Source organism: Lemur catta, chromosome 24 (assembly GCF_020740605.2).
Source record: "Lemur catta isolate mLemCat1 chromosome 24, mLemCat1.pri, whole genome shotgun sequence".
Classification (NCBI taxonomy): domain Eukaryota; kingdom Metazoa; phylum Chordata; class Mammalia; order Primates; family Lemuridae; genus Lemur; species Lemur catta.
Genome location: NC_059151.1, coordinates 4,640,591 through 4,660,286, shown reverse-complemented (window position 1 = coordinate 4,660,286; position 19,696 = coordinate 4,640,591). Strand labels below are relative to the sequence as shown.

Genomic DNA, 19,696 nt, shown 5'->3' with positions numbered 1-19,696 from the left:
TCATATTTTCCTCATTCCTTTGGTCAATCCAAAGTTTACAGAGTCAAACCTGCAACCCACCATGTAGTGGTTGAATCATGTCCCCCCAAAATATATGTTCTAGTCCTAACCTCTGAGACCTATGAACGTGACCTTTATCTGAAAATAGTCTTTGCAGGAGTTAAGATGAGGTCATACTGAATTAGATTGGACTGACATAGCTACAAGCTGAGGAATACCAAAGATTGTTGGGAGCCATCAAAAGTTAGGAAGAGGTAAGGAAAGATTCTTCCCTAGAGCCTCTTAGAGGGAGGATGGCCTGGCTTACACCTTGATTTTAGACTTCCAGCCTCCAGAACTTTGAGAAAACAAATTTCTATTGTCCTGAGCCTACCAGTTTGTAGTAACTTGCTTTGGCAGCCCTTAAAAACGAATACAGATTTTGGTACTGAGAGTGGGGTACGAATATAACAAATTGCTAAAAATATTGAGGTGGCTTTGAAATTAGATAATGGTAGTGGTTGGAAGAATTTTCAGACACACGATTTTAAAAGCCTAGATTACCTTGAAAAGACTGTTGGCGGAAATAAGGGCATTAAAGGAGATTCTGGTAAGGACTCAGGAAGAAATAAGAAGAACTGTAGATAAATCTTCTATCATCTTAGAGAGTGGACTGCAGTGGGTTGAATTATGTCCCCTAAAAACATACCTGCGAGCCTCAACCCCTGGTACATGTGAATGTGATCTTGTTTGAAAGTAGGGTTTTTGCAGATGTGATCAAGTTAAAATGAGGCCATACTGGATTAGGGTGGACCCTAAATGCAATGACTGGCATCCTTCTAGGAAGAGAGGAGGACACATGAGATTCGGAGGAGGCACAGGGCAAGGCCATGCGAAGACGGAAGCATAGGTTGGTATCACGCAAAGGAACAGCAAGGGTTTCTGGGAGCCACCAGACGTCAGGAAGAGGTAAGGACATATCCTTCCCTGGAGCATTAGGAAGGAGCGTGTGCCTGCTGCCACCTTAATTGCACACTTTTAACCTCTAGAACATCAAGAAAACAAATTTCTCTGGTTTTAAGGTCCCCAGTTTGTGGCAATTTGCAATGACAGCCCCAGTAAACTAACGCACTCCTCTTACAACTGTACAGAGCCACGTGGTTGGTATTGCTCTCGGCTAGTCTAAGCCCTTATATTTCTGTTATCCCGGGTCTCCCAATCATTTATTTCTGCCTTTTTCAGAGTTGCCTCTTACTTTTACCTTACTTTCCTCTCTCTCCCCGCTTATCTCTTATATCCCCCCGCCTTTTTTAAACTTTGCTCCTGCTCCTTCTATCATCTTCCTTTTTCCTAATACATTTTTCCAACAAGATCTTCTATCTGTCCATTCCCGGTTAAAATCTGTTTTCTGGATCTCTTGCCTATAGTTCCTCCTCTATTTATTTATTTTTTTAATTAATTAATTAATTTATTTATTTATTTTGAGACAGAGTCTCACTCTGTTGCCCGGGCTAGAGTGAGTGCCATGGTGTCAGCCTCACTCACAGCAACCTCAAACTCCTGGGCTCAAGCGATCCTCCTGCCTCAGCCTCCCGAGTAGCTGGGACTACAGGCATGCGCCACCATGCCCGGCTAATTTTTTCCATATATTTTTAGCTGTCCAGATAATTTCTTTCTGCTCAGGCTGGTCTCGAACTCCTGAGCTCGAGCGATCCTCCCACCTCGGCCTCCCAGAGTGCTAGGATTACAGGCGTGAGCCACCGCGCCCGGCCGCTACTCTCTTGTTAATTGCTTTCTGTGTGTCAAGTCTCTGCCTAAGACCTAGTAGAGGGTGTGACTAAGGCCACAGCAGGGCTGGGCTGGGAGAGGATGATGGCTAAACTCCTGCAAGAGCCCACGGTCAGAAGTTGACTCAGTGTGTTGCCCACCAAGGCAGCTGAGAGACCTTAGAGAGCTCAGTGCCAGGATGTGATGGCAGCTGGGAGCTGAGGGAGATTGCACAGGCAGGGAGGTCTGTAACTCAGCCACAACTGAGACCTGAAAAGGAGTCCTGGAAGCGAAACCTAAATATCAAGATCTAAAAAACATAACGGGGAAAGAAAAAACCATAATGGAGTGCTATGGACTGAATTGTGCCCCCCCCAAAATTCACATGGTGAAGCCCTAACCCCCAATGTGACTCTATTTGGAGATGGGGCCTTTAAAGAGGTAATTAAGGTTAAATGCGGTCACAGGGTAAGGCCCTAGTCCAATAGGACTGGTGTCTTTGTGAGAGGAGGCAGAGACATCAGAAGCACACGTGCACAGGGGGAAGCCACGCGAGGACACAGAGAGGTGGCCGTCTGCAAGCCCAGGAGAGAGCCCTCGGGGGAAACAAAACCTGCCGACACCTTGACCTTGGACTTCCAGCCTCCGGAACTGTGAGAACGTAAATCTCTGTTGTTTGAGCCACCCAGTCCGTGGTGTTTTGTTACAGCAGCTCGAGCAAACTGATACACTGGGTAAGCAAGGAAGAGGGTCCTACAGGCCAGATCCTGGCCAAGATCATCACAGATGTTGTGTTGTCACTGGAGCCCTCCCGCACCCATACTCACCTCCCACCTGGGGCTCTCCACCGCCCCAAGGAATCACGCCACCTTCTGACACCAAGTGTATGCCTTGCCTCTTAGACTCCTACTAGGCAGGAACTGTGATATGTCACTCCTGTCACCCAGAGACTGGAGCTATGTAGGACAAAGAGCCTCATGATGTGCTTGAGGACTGATGACTGTGTTCTCTGGTCCTTCTCCTGAATTAGGGGGTCTTGACATTATAGAACCGCTTAGCGGGTGGGGGCAATGGGGTTCATAGAAGGGTTGTAGGAGCTTGCCCACAGCCTTTGCTACATTCTCAAATGGAATCCTCTCACTGAAAGGTTAAAAAAAATTATTCCAACTAGAAACTGGCATTTGTCCGGTCCTCTGACTGACGCTGATGTCATGTGGATTAGCTCATGGACAGTCACGTGATAAGCTCTTTGTCAAAGTTCTACCATCGCATTTGGACATTGCATAAGTTTTTCTAAATCTGATCTATAGCTCCATCTGTTAGGTGGGTCTTGTGGGTTTAATGTCTTCAGCTTTCTGAGCTGTAAACTGTTTTAGAAATGACAGCTTCAGAAACAATAAAGTTTGGATATCTGCCCATGAACATTCCCAAAATAAAGCCATACTCAAAAAATGACATTGTGACTTCAAGGACCTTTTATTTCTTTTTTGATTCCTTTTTCTATCTTGTTATAAGAAATACAGTGAGCTGTGTAAATCATGCTATAAATTAATCAGACATCCTATGAAACTGAGAGTCAAAATTCTCAAGCTTCGCTGCCTCCAAATGAACTCTCTAGGTGTATATTTACCTTTAAGAGATGAGTCCAGTTTGCTTTAACCATATTACTTTTTACGTTAACACGGATTCCTATAAGAAATTTTATTTTTATCATTTCATAGAAACACAAAATATCTATTTCAATAGGAGGAAAAAAACTTTTAGTCGGTCAAATCATTTTTCCAGAACCCGTAGCTAAAACTTTCTCCGTGAGTTGCTGCAGTTACCTGAAGTCAATTTCATAAAGCCATCTCAGATAAATGGAGAATGCGGGTTTGAAGAAGAAGTCAATATTTTGGGTCCCCTAGAACAGTTCCTTTAGCCAATTAGAGCCAAATGCTCAGAAATGCTTTTCCTACATACGCTGCAAGAGTCCCCCAACTCTCAAGGGACCTGCAGAAATGGTATATGTGTCTCCCACACTTCTAAGACCAGCTGTGCACAGAGGTGAGGAGAAACACAGTCAGACATAGCCCACCCCTTCAGCCCTCCTCTGAGGAGCCCGCTCACATCCTAGACCTTGGCTATGAAAAAAACGTCCCATTGTCTGAGGCAAAACGACCTCATATCCTTCCAGCCTCTCCCTGGAAAGGCAGTTTGGAGCAAGTAATCCCAATTATAGAGAGGCGAGATGGTCCCAGCTGCACCGTGACTTGTTTTCGGTTCCTAGGCAAAGTGCCCAGTTTCCTCGGCTCCCAAATTTCCCAGCTGCAAAACAGAGATAATTCTTGTTACCTTTCTCTCGCGGCGTTCTGAAAATAAACAGGGCAAATGTTTCTAAAGTGCTTTGAGAGATCTGGCGGAAGGCATATTTGCCTTGAACTCTGTGGAGGTTTTGTTTATTTTTGTTGTGTTGTGTTTTTTATGGGTGTGTTTTGCTTTTGGCCAGACTGGCATGCATTTAGAAAATCGAAATTAAATTAAATGACAACCACACATCGAATGTTAATGGAGCATTTACAACATGCTAGGCACCTGGGGAACATAGAAGGGCACAGCCCTGCCTTCAAAGAGCTTACAACTTGGCCGGGCGCGGTGGCTCACGCCTGTAATCCTAGCACTCTGGGAGGCCGAGGCGGGTGGATCGCTCGAGGTCAGGAGTTCCAGACCAGCCTGAGCAAGAGTGAAAGCCCCCCCATCTCTACTAAAAATAGAAAGAAATTATATGGACAGCTAAAAAGATATATAGAAAAAAATTAGCCGGGCATGGTGGCGCATGCCTGTAATCCCAGCCTCTTGGGAGGCTGAGGCAGGAGGATCGCTTGAGCCCAGGAGTTTGAGGTTGCTGTGAGCTAGGCTGACGCCATGGCACTCCAGCCCCGGCAACAGAGTGAGACTCTGTCTCAAAAAAAAAAAAAAAAGAGCTTCCAACTTGCTCACGGTAGCTGCTTTAAAACCCACTCTACAAGTTCCAGCTGGAGACCCTAGAAGAACCACCCAGCTTTCCTAAGCTTTGGTTTCCTCTTGCACAAACCTTGACCGAGTGCCTACTAGGTGGCAGGGGGTGTCCTGCGCAGTTTATTTATATTAACTTACTTAAAACTCAGAACAACCACCTGAGACAGATACTATTATCGTTTCCATTTTCGCGTCCCCATCTCACAGGTAAGGATGCTGAAGCTTAGAGAGATTATGTCACTTGTCCCAGGTCACACAGTTAGGAAGCAGTGAAGCCAGGATGTAAACCCAAGCTGCTTGGCCTCAAGTCCTGCAGACTTAACCGTGAGATGACATTGCCCTTCAAATGGGGACACGGTGAAACTTATGTCAGACAGACTCGTGAGGATCAACTGATATACCACACGCAAAGCTGCTAGCACGGTGTCTGACACATAATAAATGTGCAATAAATGTGGAAGTAGCAGAAAAAGAGATTGGACACGTATAAAAATATCCAGAACACCAAGTCAAAAATAAGTGCATCCCTCCAGTCTGTTTCACAGGAAAACTCCTCCTTCTAGACCCATCCTTCTAACCATGGGGGTACAGTGGGGAGCTGTGTTTTGGGGGAAAACACTCCCTAAATGGCAACATTTCTGAACGGGCATCCAAATGATCTACAATCTAAGGAGTGATGATGGTTCATACACATGTAAATTTCTGAACGCATTCAACGAAGGTCAAAGTATCTGAAGTACCCTGTTATTAAAATTCAGACTAGTCTTTGCAAGAACAATCTCCAATCGAGCCATGTAAAAACACATCTGCTGCCATTACTCTTCTTCCCTTCTTTAACCCCTACTCCCCTATGTCCTTTATTTAGAAAGAAACAACAGCATGGAGTTTCTTTTCATAGTCTTAAAATAAAAATCCCAAAAAAGGGGACGCTGCTTATAAAACCTTTCAGAGTTGTTTGAAAAAGCAAAAAAAAAAAAAAAAGAAAGAAAGAAATGCACGCAGAGCCAAGTGCTCGTGTTCTGGCCAAGTTATAAGCCTCTGAGAGCAAGAGCTGGAGGGGAGGACTGTTAACCCCATCCGTGTCGAAAGCACTAGCTCTTTCCCTTTTGCTTTGCACTGGCTGCGAGGCTCCTCGTGCCCTCAGAGAGAGGCCGGCCTCCGAGGGAAATCCAGGAATCTGCAACCAAAACGATGACAGTCTGAAACGCTCCCCCGGTGCCAACCTCCAAATTCTCGTCTGTCACTTCAGACCCTGCACTAGTTAGTTGACAGAGCAGCAGAATTTCAACTCCACTAGGCTTGAATGTGCTTCTGGGCAAAGAAGCAGAGCTCACCAGGAAAGGGATTTAGAGAGTTTTCTCTTGGGTATTTGTCAAACTTTTATTTCCTGGCTGTGTGCAAAGAGGGGATTCAACTTCAATTTTCCGCCCAGGCTCGGGATCCAGCCACTTACCTGAAGGTAAATAAATTTTAATAACTTCACTGTATTGCCTGATTGCATTTGTTAAACTGATTTGCATGAGCTGATAAAGCTGTCTAATATTTTTGCCTAAATAATACAGAATAATCAACTTTTTGTGTGATTTGCAGAAAAGCTACTTCATGGGGAATTTTACCATTTGTATTTGTGTTTCCTTTTTTCCTCCAAGATGAAATAGCAAATACTAATAAACGATGACGGTTTTAGTGAAGACCCGGGACAGAAATACAGAACTGTTGTTAGCCCGAGCAGCACTCAGACCTTGGTGAAGCCCAAATCCTGAAATGTGTTTTGTAGAAATACTTCACTAAAGTACAAAATAAACCATAAAGAAAGTAGTTTTTTTTTTAAAAAAAAAACCTTTCAAATAAAATAATCTATTTTCCATGTTTATATTATCGAAAGTTCTTTAATTACTTCTATAGTCCCAGTCTGTACCTAATCGTAATGTAGAAATGAAATATTTAGCTTTTCCAAAAGGCAGGGAAATCTCTCTAATAGCATATTCTTGTTTGATTATTTCTGAGTTAGTGTGATTGTTTGTTATCCCTTTCCTGACTCCCTTTTATAGCTTTATAACGAATTGTGTCTCGCCTCCTACTAGTATTGCTAAGATGCACACACACAGATATAAAATTTCTCTAATTCTCGGTGATGCTTTACTTAGAAAAGCAAAGGGGAGGGGACTTAAAGAGCTAAAGAGATTATGATAACTCATATTATAAGGTACCATCATTTCTGACTCTCTCTTCTAAAATAAAACAATAATGCAAGCCGTGCTTATTCATTCCTCCCAGGTATTAAAGGTTACCCTGCAGGAGAAAACCACACTTTCAACTGCAGATCAATACTGTTGAAACTGTACACCGGGAGGTACTGCAGAAAGAGTATCTCTTTCGCACTGCCTTTAATCTGCAGAGGTTAAATATGTCACCTTGGCATTGTATCTGAGCTCTCCTCTGGCCCAGAGCCTAAGCACACTGAATAGAAATGTTCACTCAGTCCAACTCAGCAGAAATCTTTTTTCTTTTTTTTTTTTTTTTCAGTTCTCCCTTTTCTCATGGATACCAGTTTCTTTCAGTTCCCAGTTTACTTGGTTAAACTTTGGTGGTTATGACTACGGTTAACTATGATTTAAAAAAAAACGACACCCCTCTTTGGAAAGATTTAAGTTTATATTTCGGTGCATTCAACAAGATCTAGCAAAGTACAGCAGTCTATTTCATTCGCTTATCGTCCAATCAACTAATGCTGCTGTCTACATTTTGGAAAAGCATGTGTACGTGTCATTCAGGAATCTTGCCTTTTTCTTCCGGAGAATTTTTGTACAGCCATTGAGCAGTTAGCGTACTGGGGTTTCTTTCCCAAGTCCTTTGGGATTTAATTCCCAGTAGCCTCTCATGGTGCAATTTCACTTAACAACTAAGTAAAAATAATAAATAGTGATGACAGAAATGAAATGAATAGTGATACATCTGGACGACTCCAGAACATTATTCATTTCATTTCCTCTTGACTGGTATTTTTACTCAGTTGATTTGAACATTGCTATTTTAGTTAAGTTTATTCCAATGTCCGGAACACGTTAAGAACATTTTTTCCATCAAGTAGAACATAAATAACTTGCTATAAGACTTGACCTGTGCTTTGCCCTCACATATCACTCTGGAAGGATCTTCAGTGGGGGAGACCCCCATACATCCAGGACAATTTCTCCGGAAGGCCTGGCTGCCCAAGACATGCCCAACCAGGCCAGGGTCTGGTTCTTACAGGGTTCACAGGGCATCTGCTGAGCTTGTGATAGGAGTACCACCTGAGGCTAGCCTGGCTTTTGTCTTAGGCATCAAAAAATGGACAGAACTCTGGAAAACAGACTGTGTGGTCTTGACTGATTACTCCAAAGACAGAGAAACAGTCTAATAAAGTGAAGAAGGCCATGGGCTCTGGTTTATATCTGACCATATAGAACTGGTTTATATATGACAGTACAGTATAGACCTGGTTTATATCCAAGCTTTACCACTGAATAGCTCTGTGACTTTGGGCAAACAACTTAACCTCTTTGTGCCTGAGTCTTTTCATTTGTGGAAATGGGATCATAAAATTAGTAGCTACCTCAGAGGTTTGTTACAAGAGTTAAGGGAAGAACACTGCTATGCTTGGTACATTAAAGCAATCAATTAATCATGGCTAATACGAATGTACTGGCCTACCTATATGTCCCTACTGAAACTACGTAGAAAGGGAATTGACAACAGATTTCCCCCCTTGGTTTCCTCCTTGTACTTACACATTTTGCTCTATAATAAAATGTCAATGCCAGGTCTGTGCCTCAGAGTCAGCACAGCAGAGTGGACAGAACTTGGGTTCGGAGTTTAACGCCCCTGGGCTGGAATCCGACTCTGCCTCCTACAAGCTGCATGAGCCTGGGCAGTCACTTCATACGTCCAGGACTCAGTTTACCCATCTGTGAAGCAAAATGGCGATCGTAATACCTACAAATGGAGTTGCTGTGGGAATCAAATGAGAGGTTTATTAAATGCCACGTATAGTACCTGGCAGAGTGCTGGACACACAGGAAATTTTACTCATTGCTTAAAAGAAATCTCATCTATCAGTGAGGCATCGGTTAACGTACATTACATGATTTTTCTGGTAATAATGGTGGGGATTAAGAAGGAAATATTCTTCACATTGTCTTGTTGGAAATCCAAAGAAATGTCCAGATAAATCTGACACTGGTGTTTCCCTCTGGGGGCAGGGAAGGCTCTTTACTGCTTCATCAATTAGTATCTTCTTAATGGCCAAGTCAAATGGAACCCAAGAGAGGGTTCTGTTTCAGCCGGCCATCACACAGCGGGAGAAGTGCTGCTTTGCAGTCGATCCTGTTTTATTGACCCACTTGGACAGGGAAGAAGGCCCCCAACATTTTGTCTTTCTTGTACTTTCTAAAGGCAAGAATAGGGCTTTTGACTTGCTCTAGGGGGTGTTTTTTTTCTTCTCTAACTGAAATCCAAACGAAAGAGTTTTTTTGTTGTTGTTTTTTTGTCTTTGTTTTTTTGTTTTTGTAAACCTCTCCCCATGTTCCTCGCATTGAAATGTCAGCTGCTTTTTCTGGCTGCCTGGAGCAGCAGCCTGTCGTCATAGCAATGAAAGGGTCTAGAGAAAGTCCTGCTTCATGGCCTGCTCTGGGAAATAACTCTTAGTCTGCTTAAAAAAAAAATCCTTCTTTAGAAATGAAGTCTCCAGTCCTGGCTTGTTTCCTTCCTATTATGCAACCAATTTAGGTACACCAATTGCAGTAGCTAAATGTTTCCTTTAAAGATTGAGTGAATAGGTATTTTTAAAAAATGAACAAGGGCTCTAAAACAGTGGCCACTTTACTGTGGAACACAGACGGAAACTAGGAAGCAAAAGAAGAGAAATAGAATTGGCCTCACTTGATAGCCCATGCCGCACACCCCGCCATAAACCCATCTTCCGAGTCCCCACTGTCTCCCCCATCCTCACCATGTGCCCCAGTGCAGCGGTGACCTGAGAGGATTCCAGGGCAGGCTGCCTGGACCCCAATCCCGGGACTCATACTTTCTGGTTTCTTTAATCTTATCCACTCTGTGCCTCTGTTTTCTCATCTGTGACAGCCATAACATTGTCATGGGCATCAAATGGGGCATTTATTACAGTGTCTAATGAACAACCTGTGGTAAAGGTTGGCTGCTAAACTTGAGGGCCTCAGTTTCCCCCACTTGTGACATGAGGATTAACAGTGAATTCATAAGATCATTGTATGATTAGCTAAGACAATGAGTGTAAATGCTCCATAAGTAGTAGCTATTATTAGAGCTTTTTTTCATGGTTAGACATAAAACTGATAGGAATGGCCTTTTTGAACTTGGAATCTCCCAGTGAGTAAATTCCAACGAATAGAGGCTTCAGAAATATCAGTGCATAAATGTGAACCACTGCATGTCTAAGGAGAAAAAAAGAAATAATTATGATTTTTTGCATGTATAAAGAGTAAAGAAGACCTCTCCTCTTGATTAACACTAGGTTGAAAGTATTAGAACACCGCATCTTTCATTAAAATACTTTTATTAAAGTTTCTGTTTCAGTTTCTCCAGCGTTTTCCAGGTCATGCAATTATATAAATAAGCCATATTTTTATCTTACGTTTCAAGCAACTCATGTATTCAGTCTATACCATGCAAAATGCCAGAGATTCAGCAGGAAGCAAAACTACAGAGGGGCTGTGTTCTTGCGGAGCTTCCCGTGTAGTTAGGGAGATGGTCATTAATCAAATTATCACATAATTTGAATATGAAATATGAAAATATGAAAACTGCATATGCCCAAACATAGATGGCTTGGAATACAAAGCCGTCTTTATTTTCCTAATGAAAAGATCCTCAACCAAAGATTTTGGCCAACCTAAATGTACAAATGGATAATGTAATGTATACTCAGGATATTTAATCTATGGTTATACTGACACAATTAAAATGTCATTTTTACTTTGAATATTGTAAACTTGTAAAACTGACTTTTTTCTGTCTTAAATTTCACGCAACAGTTTTGTTAAAACTCTTCACATGCATCTTTAACACCATGTGTGTGTTGCCTGGGTCCACTCTGTAATTATCTAATACTGAGCACATCTGCAATCCTTATGCAAGTTGCTTATAACACACTTTTGAAAAATTTGCTGATGCCACAGATTTAAGCCCCAGACATAAGTCCTCAGCCCGGGCTGATGCTCTCCACGTATTAATTACTTACTATATGGCTGTTTCCACTGCTCTTTAAAGGGCTTATGTAAAACCACCTGAATCTTTAAGTGTGGTTTTCTAAAACTCTATGGTTCCAACACTTATGATAATGAAGTCATACCTCGGGAATCATGACTAAATCTGTTTTAAATACCTTTATCTCCTTTTTCATCCATGCTGTCAAGGTGACCTTCCTAAGAACAAAAATAAGCTTTGCCTGGGATGGTTTTTGGTTGTTTTCTTAAATGGTGCTTTGTTGCTCAAAAGGAAGAAATGGAGGCAGTGGCCCTTAATATATAGAGACTGGAGAAGCACTAGAATGTGGAATTCTGGTTAGTCTCAGAGCCCCCGCAGGCATGAACTACGTCTACCCCTAGCTCGGACCCACACGCTGGTAGGGTCAGTGAGGAAGGATGTCTGGCAGTTGAAGGTCATAGACCCGAGAGAAGTCTGTATCACTGAGTCTGAGAATATCATAGACGCTCACGGGGCTAGGACATCTTGATGTCAGACGGTGACTCAGTAGAGAACTCAAAATAGAAGAGCCTCTTATTCATCCTTCAGATGACTTGAACGCCAAGCCAGAGAAGCTCTCCCCAGAGACTCATTAATACTTTAAAATCCCTAAAGCATCAGTGTGGACTCTGAATCAGGTACTAGCACGTATATACGTTAGCCAGAATATGACTAAGAGATTTGCCCTCTCAGAACAAAGCCTTTGACTATCATGCAAAGACGAGGCGAGGGGGAATGTTCTGGTCGAATCTGATTATGAAGTACCTGTAATAATCACTTTGTTTATTACATTTCCCAGAAAGGGAATTTTTTCATAGTTATTCTAATCGCTAAAAATAGCAGCCTGCAGGCTTCCTCTGATATAAGCAAATTCAACAGAAGATACCTGGCCTTATTTGGAAGCGGGGACGAACGTACTCCAGGAAATTAAACACCAACAGTAATAAGAAAAAGAAAGTAACAGGGAGAACAGCACAAACCTCTCATTTCTCTAGAGTATGGGGCATGTCTTTCTCAGTTCGTTTCACTTTGGACAAAAAGAGATAAATAGATCAAGTAGTCACCATCCGCCTTGAAACCCAAAAACACTAAAATAAGTTTCCCTTGGTCTAAAAGGGAAGAAGGAGGTTTTGTAAGTTTTATTGAGGCTGCCAGAGAAGGAGCCAACAATTGGAGGGAGAGTTCAGCTACCCGGGGAAGTCAAGGCCATAGAGGAACATTCAATTAGAAAGACTTGAACCAGGAGCTGCCAACATTAAAATTCCCAAGGAGTCATCGTCATGGCCAATATAAAAGAGGAATTCGATTTTTCCTTTCGGAGCTATGGATGACTGTGTTCACACCATTCAGTGTTTAGGCAGCTTGTTGGGGCTTAAGAAAAAAGGAAAGCAAAGGGAGAGAAAGAGAGAGAGAAGAGATACAAGAATGTAAAAAGTGCCCATTGGAGACAGATGGTTATGCTAACTAGATTCAAGTGACGAGGCAACAGGCAGAACTTCAAAATTAAAATTTATCATTTTAAATTTAAATGAATGTTCTCAAAAAGCTATAGGCACTGAAAAGAAATCAAATACATATATCTACTTTGATCTAACCTTACGCTAATCTAAATTTCTAGAAAATACTATAGAAACTGAAATGGAACCCATTACAAAAAAAAAAAAAAATGCAAAATGAACCACAGTACCCAAAATACATTCTGGTTGTTTGCTTCAGTTCACGACTAAATCTAGAGGGAGAGTGAAGTTCCAGGGTGTGCCAAATTGTAGATACCCTCCCCTTCTCCAGGAGATACAAACTTCAGGATGAAGAGACAGAAGATGAGTCAGCGGGTTCCATTCAGAGGGATGTCCTATGTTCTCTACCAAGTGCAATACCCACTGCACAGCTTCCGTCCTCGCCTTTGAGGGACCAGGCACTGGTCTTGGAGGTCCGAGCTGGCCTCGCTGCATCAGAGCTTGGGGCTGGCTGACACAGGCATGGCCCATTTCATCCGAGCCTTCTGGCCAATCTCTGTGTGCTTGGCTGGGCTACGTTTCCAGCTAGAGGAGAGGGTATTCAAGCCCTTTGCTCGCTTCTCCAGGGACAGAGCTTGTGGAGCTGTGGAGAAATCTAATTACAACTTCCTTTCATGGTGAAATCTAATTACAACCTCTCCCATGGTGAAAACCAATCGTTTTAATGCGGCAGGGGTGGGGTGGGGGTGGGGGGCGGCTAAACAAATGGCTTCAAGCAGGGGACAGGCCTGTGTTCTGTTTTCTCTCTTAGGCGACTGTGCTGAAAGGTCACCATGACCTTGGCTTGCCTTGCTTAAGAACAGAGGTCACAATCTACTACGCCTTCCCACTCAACGAAAAGGAAAAAATATTTTCATATCTGATGTCAGGAGTTTTGAGGATTTTCTCTAAGATCCCTTAGTTAGATAAAGCAAATTTTGAGCCAACACCTGCTCCCTCCCTACACACACTTTTTTTTTTCCCAGCAAGATGATTTTGCATATTGCACCTGGAATGCCATGTTAAACAAGAAAAAAGGTAGTGAGTTATTTAGGCCAATATCCTCCTGTCGTGTGCTCCTGATGTCTTTAATGCTATGTGTCACCCTTTCAGCCAACTTGTATGCTTGAGGAGAGTGAGACACTGCAGTGCTATTTGGAGAAGGGTCCCCCTGAATTCCTAAAACCTAATGAAGATAAATAGATACAATCCTCAAAATAGTAATTTATGCAAATACATATTTTATAAGTACCTGGTGCACGTCTATAACTGCTAAAATAATACAATTAAGGACATTCTATTCAAAACTCTATCACTACTGCATAATCACTCTACTCCACTGAATGTATGTAAAATACAGATTTGCAGCTTATAAAGAAAAAATGAGCAAACAGCTCTGAAAGCAAAGCATTTTTAGATTCAACTTGAGTTACCTAATTATCTATGTGATAGGGACCCAGTGGAAAGGTATCCTGAGATTACAAAAATCAGAAGAATTCACCTTAATTATAAGTCAATAAAAACCTATAACTTGTTTCAATACGCCATGTTTGGTTGAATGTTCATGCTCTCTTAACTCATTGGAATCATTTTCAGCTCTCAAGCCATTATTTCAGTGGATTCTCTCAACCCGTTATTGGGCACCAAACAACTCTGAGCTAATTCTCTCTAAATCAATGCAATAATCTGTTAGAATTCACAAGAAACAAAACACAAATGCTGAACCCAAATGTCTTCTTTTCCTCTCTTTTTCTTCCCTGATCCCCAGCCCCAACTAACAGTAGGTTTTAAGAACTTCAAAGGGGGGCACAAGTTAATCTCTTTCTAGAAAAACTTTTCAATTATTTCCTAAAATATGGAGAGAGGAAAATACTAGAAGCTTTTGTTTTAAACTAGGACAATGTTTGGTTTAAACCTTGGTACTCACAGTGATTTCGTATTCAGTAGCTTTTAGATAGGCATAGACGTAGGGGAAGACAAGTACCAGCATCAACTCACACACGGATCACAACAGCTGATTGATGTCTTCTTGTGACCTGAAAACAATTTAAAGTCATTAATTTCAAAAGCAAATTTTTTTTATGATTTGAAAAATATTCTTGCTTGGAGTGTGTAAGGCTGTGGTTCCCAACCATGGTACCAGTCTGTGGCCTATTAGGAACCAGACACATAGCAGGAGGTGAGCAGCAGGTGAGTGAGCGAAGCTTCATCCGTGTTTACAGCTGCTCCCCATCACCCGCATCACCGCATAAGCTCCGCCTCCCATCAGATCAGCAGCAGGATGAGATGCTCACAGGAGCACGAGCCCTGCTGTAAACTGCACGTGCAAGGGATCTAGTTTGGCTCCTTATGAGAATCTAATGCAGCTGCTGATCTGAGGTGCAGCTGAGATGGTGATGCTAGTGCTGGGGAGCAGCTGCAAATACAGATCATCATTAGCAGAGAGGTTTGACTGCATCATAAATGTAATGTGCTTGAATCGTTCTAAAACCATCCCCCCCCAATCCATGGAAAAATTGTCTTCCATGAAACCGGTCCCTGGTGCCAAAAAGGTTGGGGACTGCTGGTGGAAGGTTACAATAGCCTGAGATCTGGCTATTATTAACTTCTTTTCTTTCCCACACACAAAATTCCAGCCCATGCTTACTCTGTTTGCTTCTTTGTTGTTTTATTTTTCTCCAATCCTGTGTGTTTGGATGGGGGCCACAGTAAGGTGTGACCCTGCCTGGTGGTGCCTGGCTGGCCTGACTGCTTCCTGCCATCTTGAGAACAGAGCCAACCGCTCCAGGGACCCGTAGCCTCGTTCTTGAATGCGGGGTGGACATTTTAGTGCTGTGCAGCCAGAACTAGTCATTGTCCAAAAAAATTAACAACAGATTCCCTTGTACAGTGTTATTCATCCCAAATACAACTTTGTTTCAATTTAGCTAATTAGACTACTCTTGATTAAGTAAATTTCTATGTGTTCTGGGACTAACCGCCCCAAAACAGTGTTTTTTTGGAAAACATTGACTGAGCTAGCAAGCTGGGCTTCCTTTGATGTAGAAAGGACTGGAACAGAAGGGAAAAACAGAAGGACTAATTACTTCCCAAGGCCCCAGATTAAACCCAGTGTCCTAACTCTCTAGAGACTGTAGGGAAAGAGAAAAGGAAGAACACTGTACAGTCAGAAATGCCCCTTTCCAACACCAAATGCTTCCCACGTTAGTTGCCCATATTTCTTTCTTAAGCTCTTCCGTTCTATATCATCTTTGAATCTTGTCATTCTATCAACAAAATCGTCTTTATTGGGTACTGATCACATTTAAATAGTTTGTAGCTTCTGACTTTCTCCAAAGATGAGGACTGTTGAGCTCTGTTAAAAAAAAAAAAAGAAGAAGAAGAAGATGATGAAATGTGCTCCAGCTAAGGCAACTCTAGAAATATTAAAGCTCGTGAATTCTATTTTTTATTCTTTTTTTTTTCCTGAGACAGAGTCTCGCTCTGTTGCCCAGGCTAGAGTGCAGTGGCATCAGCCTAGCCCACTGCAACCTCAAACTCCTGGGCTCAAGAAATCCTACTGCCTCAGCCTCCCAAGTAGCTGGGACCACAGGCATGTGCTACCATGCCCAGCTAATTTTTTCTATATATATTTTTAGTTGGCCAGATAATTTCTTTCTATTTTTAGTAGAGACAGGGTCTCGCTCTTGCTCAGGCTGGTCTCGAACTCCTGACCTCGAGTGATCCTCCCACCTTAGCCTCCCGGAGTGCTAGGATTACAGGCGTGAGCCACTGCGCCCGGCCCAAACTTGTGAATTCTAAATCTTAAATCAAGGGTTGTATTGGTCAAGGACTTGGAAAAGAAATGATGGATCCAGGCAGGAAACTCAAATTTGGGAATTTGAGGAGAGTGTAATTAAAGAGTGATTTACCAAGGTGTGGGCAGGGGATAGAGAAGCCACAGAGATTGTGGGAACAGACTGGTAAGAGCTGAGCTTGTACGTGTGAGGGGAGGGAATATTTTCCGAACCCAGACAGGAAAGGCTGAGTGAGAGGGTCACCAATAGGCGCTGTGACCTTCAGGAGAGGGACACAGACACCTGCAGGGAACTGAGAAATATATTCCCCAGCCCTACTTTCCTCCTTCCCTTAAATTCCTCCTCGGGACGGCGGGCAGGGTGGAGAAGGGCAGCGTGGATGAAGAGGGCATGTGGAAAAGCAAAGGGAAGGTGTCCAGACAGCCAGCGGGGAAGATCTCTTCCCTGGGTGGGAGAGGAAGAATTTACAGCTGTGGACAAGCTGTGTCTTTTCCTTGCTTCAGGGAATCTTTCTAGACCTTTCCCTCTGAAGGCATAAATAAGCTTTGGGTTTTCACCCTGTTTGCAAAGAACTCCTCAGACTCCAGCCATAAAATCCATTAGGGTTTATCGTGTCTGCTTCTCTGCGAGAAGGCAGGTAATGAGTAAGGTTGCACCGCTGGGACAAGCAACTGTTTCCCCTATTAAATGTCTTGGCCCTCACCAAGGTACGTGAGAAGCCTGGGCCATGTGCTGAACCCTGAAGGGACCTCTGTTTGGACAGAGTGCTTTCATGAGTGGGAACAAGAGCTAAATACTCGTTAAAGCACACCATTATTCCCCAGAGGTTCCCAACACCATGAGAATGAGGCTACTTGGAACTGTTCTTAGGTATACTCTGCTGTTTTTCTTATTCCTGGAAGAGAACTACCCACAATGAATAATTCTTGGTCCATTCACAGAGCTGAAAGCCCTTGCAATTTCTCTCCCAACTAGCAGAATTTAACAACTGACTTACTCTATTAACAAAAGAGAGACAATTTCCACTGGGTCCAAAGAGGTTTCATACTATACTGGTAGAGTTTAATAAGAGAAATTCAAATAAGAGCAGTCAAAGGAGAAAGCCAGGAACCAGGCATTCAGGGGAGAGAAATTCCAGGGAGGTAGAGAAGAAAATAAATTAAGAGGTAAAGAGAAGAGCTAAAGGCAGAAAAAGAAGAGGATTGATTTATCTGATCATTTCAGGGTCTAGACTTAAAAATGGTGACTTGTCATGCTATTAACAGCATGAAGCAAATTATTCAGGTATTATTAAGTCCTATAACATCACAAATGCCACAGGACGCCAGGTAAGCCATACTTAGGAGTGGATTCAGGTTTTGTGAAGCCAGGAATTTACACAAATTTGTGGGACCTTCTTTTGTAAGAACACAAAAGTTGAAATCAGGGACAGGACTTTGTATGGTGCAAGCGAGGGACCCTAAAACTTAAGCCTCGTAGTTTTGCGGTACATCCACTCTGGTGATGCTCATATGTCTGTACCCCAAAGAATATGCAAAAAGGTGGGGGGGGGGGGCAGATAAATGTGAATATGAGAAAATCTTGCACTCGTGGAGGAGAAAATAAAAGGGCAGATTTTGTAGTAGGACTTGAGAAAAGAAAAACAAATATGGCCAAAATAATTTTTCCCACAACACTGCCGGGCAGGGAGCAGCAGAGACTCTCTGAGGGGCTTGCAAATGTCTGAGGAAAAGAAGAGAGGATTTGTTCTTTTCTTCCATCCCGTATGGAGTGCTGGGCTGCGACACAGTGAGATCAGTGAGTGGTACGATACGATGAGGAACTCTGGAAGGCATGATGAAGAGGTGTGGACAGGCGGCTGTCACACGAGCTTGCCTCAGATAAGCCTGTGTGGATTCACTAAATATAATTAAAGTAATCCCACAATGACACATTAGAGAAGGGGGGGAATGCACTAATTTCTCCTGAGCAAGAGAGAAGTAGATCTTTGAGAATGTCCCTGAAAAGCCATTTGTGTGTGTGTCCTTTGGCTTCCATGTTCCTCATTCATGACTGGGCACAGTGGCGAAGAGAGATGTTCAGGTAGCTCTCCCTGGATGGAAACTTCTATGCAGTGGAGGTGACGTCACAGGTGGGAACGCACAGGTGGTATATAGGTACAGCTAAGCAGCTCTGTACCTGGCATATAGTAAAATCCCCCCAAAATACATAAGCCGTTGTATTAGCTGCTATTAAATGGTCGATTAAAAAATGCACTTTTTCAATAAGATAATACTTTGATGAACGTAAGTGAGTCTGTTACTAAAGAATATACTTGAGTGCTATTCCCCATAAAAATACTTAATGTTTATTCCAAGGACATATGGCTGCTTACAAACTTAGTGACTTAAAACAACTGTTTCATAATGTCTCAAGATTTTGTGGGACAGGAATTTGAGCAGGTCACTCGGAGGTACCCAGGTGGCAGGTGAGCTGGTCTGGAGTGCCCAAGATGGTTCCGCTCACGTGTCCTGTGCATTTCCAAGGACAGACGGAAAGCTAAGATTGGCAGGGACTGTTGAACAGTATCTTCTGTGGCATGACGGTCTCTTACCAAGTGTCTCGGGACTCCCAAAATGAGTTTTCCAAGAAATCCAGGTAAAATCTCCTCGTCTTCTTACGACCCAGCCTCAGAAGTCCTAGAACATCACTTCTTCCTCAACCAGTTGGTCGGGTAAGGCACTAAAGCCAGGCCAGACTCAAGGAGAGGAGAATTAGACTCCACCTCTCAATGGGAGGAATAGCAAAGAATTTACAGCCATCTTTACCACAATTACGTATTAAATGAGAAATATAACAAATTGTCTCAAGACAGCTACCCATGGGAGTTAGAACAGAGTTGACATTTGTGCGTGTTTTGTTCCTAACGGGAGACCTATTTCTACCCTGCCAGATGACTCATCTGGATGTTTGTTTGATTGGCACATGGCCCAGCCAATAGAAAAACTTGAAGCATTTGAAATTCCAAATATAGGATTTTCCCAGAAAGGCCATACCTATGCAATGCAGTCTAGCTGTCACCTTTTAAAATTCCAGATGAAGTTCTCCTGAAAATTGGGTAATGAGACACTCCAACAAAATAAATAAATCAAGAATAATTTAAAAAAAAAAAGATATCCTGTTCCTAACAGAAGGAAAGGTTCTCCACAATCCCTCATCTTTAACTTCTCTAAATCCATGAAAAGCAACATTGGGATGAGGAAAGGAAGAAAGAATTTAAGGACTCTAAGTAAAAGGATGAATTAAAGTCTCTGTGAATTATTAATTATTGGGGTTATTAAGCCATTTTCTGCTTTATGAGTGTTTCAAAGAAATGATAACATCTTTCATTTAATTTTTACAGTTGGTGAAATTACCAAA

The 19,696-nt window shown here is 42.5% G+C and overlaps 1 protein-coding gene across 1 annotated transcript in view; it reads left to right on the top strand.

Annotated features, from left to right (window-relative positions):
- The first annotated feature begins 5,748 nt into the window (after window positions 1-5,748).
- SPARCL1 (SPARC like 1) overlaps window positions 5,749-19,696 on the top strand; it is a 33,290-nt gene continuing 19,342 nt past the window's right edge. The window contains exon 1 of the mRNA XM_045536794.1: window positions 5,749-6,202. The gene's annotated coding sequence lies outside the window, so the exon portion shown is untranslated. The remainder of the gene's footprint in view (window positions 6,203-19,696) is intronic.